The 5,000-nt window shown below is 42.5% G+C and overlaps 1 protein-coding gene across 1 annotated transcript in view; it reads left to right on the plus strand.

Moving 5' to 3' along the window:
- grik2 (glutamate receptor, ionotropic, kainate 2) overlaps positions 1-5,000 on the plus strand; it is a 362,912-nt gene that overhangs the window by 22,672 nt on the left and 335,240 nt on the right. The gene's annotated exons all lie outside the window — the stretch shown is intronic.

Below are 5,000 nucleotides of genomic sequence, written 5' to 3' on the forward strand. Positions count from 1 at the left end.
TATAATCACATAGCACATCTCTTATTTCTTGAGCCTCTGCGTTTGGGGTGTCATAGGCTCTGCTGCTTGGCTGGGGCAGTAGCTGCTGGCTAGCAGAAGCCTATGCGACCCAAGATGGGTAGACCTGTTCAGATTCTCTTTCGCAAAAATTGTGCAAGGCAGAGCATGCTGCAATTACAAAAGGGGAAAAGGTAAAATGGAAATCACTCCTTCTTCAGCAGCACCCTCTACCTTGCTTTTAGCCGCCCGAAAGCAATTTCTACGCCAGTCCGAGCAGAGCTTAAATAAACATTAAACGACTCCTGTTGAGGAGTCAGCGGTGCCGATTAACCACTGCATCAAGGGATAGGCAGGGTCACCTAAGATTAAAAATAAATTGGTGATCTACCCATCAACTTCCAAATGTCTCTGTAAAACAAAGAACACATGCAAGTAGTATATCACTAAACTTGTTAAAAACCTAAGCTGTATTACTGGCAAAAAAGGTAAAACAACATTTGTTTTGATTTATAGTGGAGTCCCTTAACAGTCAATGAAAATGTGTTTCATCTTTTTATCTTTAACTGTCACTTTTCTGGGATGTGTTGCGTGGAATGTGTAAAATCCACGGAATGACACCCCAAAACTGATCAGACCAGCCCCGTTCTCCCGTATATGTGAAACTTAACTATGAGTATGAAGTGCATGCATGCACAATTTTAGTCCATGTTTTGATTATGGCCCTCTGTCAATTTGAGTTTGACACCCCTGTCTTAAAGGAATTCAAACATTTCCATTTTGGAAGTGTTGGAGCAGTTTAATAGTCTTCATGGGGAACCCTGTAAGGGTTGCAATAGTCAATAAAAGCATACACTAGTCTTTCCAGATCCTAGGCCAAAAATTACTCTATCTTTAGAAAAGATAGTTGTGTGTCATGATTCATGGCAGGTTAACTTCAGTGAAATGTGAATATGTGATGCTCTTATTATGATATGGAATGTTGGATAGGTTCAGCCAGAGTCATACAGAGGGTAGAGTTACGCAATTGGAGGACCAGGAATTAAATGGCAGCTCCGCCTTTCAGCGAGATAAGGGTGTTCCTAAAGCGGCTGTCTTTCCATAGACTCAACATAGAACCACCACATTAACAGCCAAAAATAAGGACTAACGAACTATACTGCGGGGTAATCACCACAAATATGTAAACCAACAACTGTCTCGGTGGTGATAATCACAAAAGTTTACCATCTGTGATGTTTATCTGAAGTTATTACTATGAACAGCAAGTCTTGTCATATTCCCTGCATTGCATTTGCTATGTGCTACGCCCACTGCTAGGAACTAACATTCGCAACGCTGAGCAGTACTGAGAAGCTAAAACAGCTAATTTTGCTAAAGAGGAAGTCGGCCTAAGCACACGGCGGAGATTGCCCGACTCTACCCTCTGTATGGCTCTGGGTTCAGCCAATCACTTGTATGTGATAGGCTATGTCTTGTGATGTAATCACGCTAGATGTGCAGTTCGGGTGAAGCATGTTCAGAGAGAAGTCATGCATGCTGAAGTTCAGCTCCAAATTATGAATAAATAAGAAAAACTGAGAAACTCAGCTCCTCTCATTATTCGACACGAAGGTAAATCTGCTGCAAACACCTCGACAACTTTGTTGTTCATGTTTTCGTGGGTTGCAACCTGTAGGCCCTAGTGGATAGATAAGCTAGTAACAAACACATTGGAGGACAACTTGTGTGTGGTATGCGGTGTTATCAGTGCATTTCCTTACTTTTGGTAGTTGGTTACACTTTTTGTACAGCGCCGACTGTTTCAGTACATTGGAGTCATGTGCGCTGCCAGGCGTCTTGCAATTCACACTCCAGAAGCTAGAAAGATTGAACATGTTATTAGTGTTAATATATAGTAATTGGTTGTAAGGTATTAATATTTAGATTATTTTATCTTATTTAGGTTATTACATACCAATAGCGGTCATCAACGACTCCCTGGATAACGTAGCTGGCCCATCCCTTTCTGTTTACGAAATCTCTATAGCCATCACTTGGTGGTAATATCGGGATGTGGCTCCCATCTACACAACCGATTACGTGTCCGTACACTTGTTGAAATCGGCTTGCTGTCTGCACTGCCTCTTCATAAGTAGGGACTCGAATGAACTGTGAAGCTACTTTCTCCACAATTGTCTTGCAAAACATGTATACGAATTTTTTCACCGTACTTTTGTGAACGCCAAACTGATTGGCCATTAAACGGTACTCCCCGCAACTACCAAGTTTGTACAGGGCCATGGCCACTCGCATTTGAAGCGGATCAGGTGCCCTAACACAGTTGATGTCTGGAGACGTGTGGCTCCACGATCTTGCAGTCTGTCAAACGCTGCCCTACCCATCCGAAAATTTTCTCTCCAGTCCTCGTCAGTGAACTCCATCATCACCACTCGGTCCCACCAGTCACGACTACGTACTTTACACCATAACGCCCTTTCCCTTGGCCTAGGTACGGACAGGCAGATATTGCTGCACAACACAGCATAGTTGTTAGACACTGCCTGCCTTTCCCTTCTCCCGTTGCTCATAATACAGTGCAACAACACGACCAACCTGACTTGGGTGATGAACATAATGGCTATGGCCATGTCGGCCCATTCCGGCAACATTGTAGGCCTACACTTGGCTATTACTAGGTTATTACGATCCTCTCCGGTTTAGCTTAGAAATGTAAACAAAACTGTAATAACGGTGCTTTTCAAGAAAAAGGCTCGTGTTGGGTGCACAGGGTTGGCCTACTTGAATGGAACATTAATAAACAAGAATTCTGAATACTCGTGTTTCCATGTAAACTGGGATATCAGTATCCCGAACACTCCTTCAGTAATGTAAACACCTTATCCCAAATATGGTCATTCGGGATATGCCTCATATTCGGGATACTGAACTGCATGTAAACGCACCCCTTGTGTCAAACCCAATGACTATGTGTCTTCAATATGCTATATGCTTCTTCTTTTTTTTTTTACTGGTAATGCATTGTTAGAGCAGTGTAGAATTGTGTAAATTGAGACATTTCGTCCTGCATCACAGGATAGGATAGGTGGGTAGGCTAGATTAGAATCCATTTTACTGGCCAAGTGTACATATGTTTGAAAATGAATAATTCATATTTGGATGTATTCATATTTTCCTCTATGCACAAAATATAGGACATGGGGTGGTACACACACAGAAAAATACGGTAACACTTTACTTTACGGATCGCTAATAAGGTGTTAATTTCATACTAATTTCTCAGTAATTTCAGTCTAATTTTATGGTAATAACTGCTTGTTATTAGTAATAACAGCAAAATAACCATATGGTTTCCAGTGCAATTACACTATAATTTCTCATTAATAACAGCAAAAATAACCATACAGTTTCCAGTGCAATTATGCTGTAGTTTCTAGTTAATAGTAGGCTAATGGAAACAGCTACTGTGTCATCATAGTAGTTAGGTGGTAGGTATGCCAGTAACTAAACGGTATCAGCCGAAGTAGTTTCATACTAATTAGGCTACATCAGGGCCGTAATGTGCAATATTTCCTCTTCCTATGTTATACCATAAAATTAGACTGAAATTACTGAGAAATTAGTATGAAATTAACACCTTATTAGCGATCCGTAAAGTAAAGTGTTACCAAAAATACAGTAAAATACAATGTGCACTGTAATGCAATAAGTACAATATAGAGAAGAGGACTGTGTACGGTTATCCCTTCTCCTGGTCCAAGCATGCCAGCATGTGTGTGCATACTGTACATGTGTGTATATGTGTCTGTCTGTGGCTCTGTCAAAAAACATTGCGTAGGCGCCGCATGCATACAAAATAATGTCAGAAACCCAACCATGAGTGAACCATGGCAAATTTAGTTTTTTTCCTGTCTTTATTTGTTGTTTGTTTCTTCTTTTGTGTTTGCGTTAAATGGCAGAGCCCAGATGTGACACGTACAGTGCTGTAATTGCGGTGTGAATTGACGGGGGGTCAGTTTCTGGAGCGTCCACCGTAGGCAGTCCAGTCGCCTGCCCGCCCACCATGTGGCATGATGCAAATAACTCTGACGACATTTTTTTCTCTCAAATGCCAGCAACTGCCAGGTCCGCTGACAGTACGGGGGGGGGGGGGGGGGGGGGGGGGGGGGGGGGAGGGGGGGGGGGGGGGGGGGGGGGGTTCAGTTGTCCCGGGCCCAAGGGAAAAAAAGGGGGATGTGGGGGGCTGCAGAATTGAGAGCCCTTGACATTGTATGTGTTGAGATTGGGGTCCTTGCAGATGTTTTTTTCCTGAGCCCAGACAAATCTGTCAGTGGCCCTGACAACTAGTGTTGCACCGATCGGTACTGAAATGGTGGTATCGGTGTCGGCGAGTATCAACAAATAGGGCACGATACCATTTACAGGTGCTTGTATGACACTTAAACAGCCTTGAAATTAGTTATTTCATAGAGGTTTTTAAAAAGTATAAAAAGTTTAGCTTTTTCCCGTTTCAGAAAGGTAGGCAGCAGCCTGACAAAGCCATGCTATGATTTTACATCCAAGTAGTATGCACTACAGCCCTTCATATATATACATTTCAAATAGGGTGGTATCGGTATCGGTATGGTATCGGTATCGGCCGATACTGCACAGCCAGGTATCGGTATCGGGGCCAAAAAATGGTATCGGTGCAACACTACTGATAACCACCGCTCCCAGTACTGCCGTGCTGTGCATATTTACCTTGTGACTCCTCCGCCGTGACAGATGGCCTTTTTATCCTTCAATCTGAGAGCGAGGAGGATGTAGAAAACACGTACGCACACACACACAGGCATGCACACACACAGGCATGCACACACACAGGCACTAGAATTATGAATAAAACATATTCAACTTTTTTTGTTCTTTCATGACAAAAAGGTTGTCAAGAGACATTAGTTGCCCTATTAAAATATTAATATTATTAGTTCGCATTTTAACATTGTGAGCAGTTCTCCCCA

This window comes from Engraulis encrasicolus, chromosome 5, assembly GCF_034702125.1.
Source record: "Engraulis encrasicolus isolate BLACKSEA-1 chromosome 5, IST_EnEncr_1.0, whole genome shotgun sequence".
In the NCBI taxonomy this organism is placed as follows: domain Eukaryota; kingdom Metazoa; phylum Chordata; class Actinopteri; order Clupeiformes; family Engraulidae; genus Engraulis; species Engraulis encrasicolus.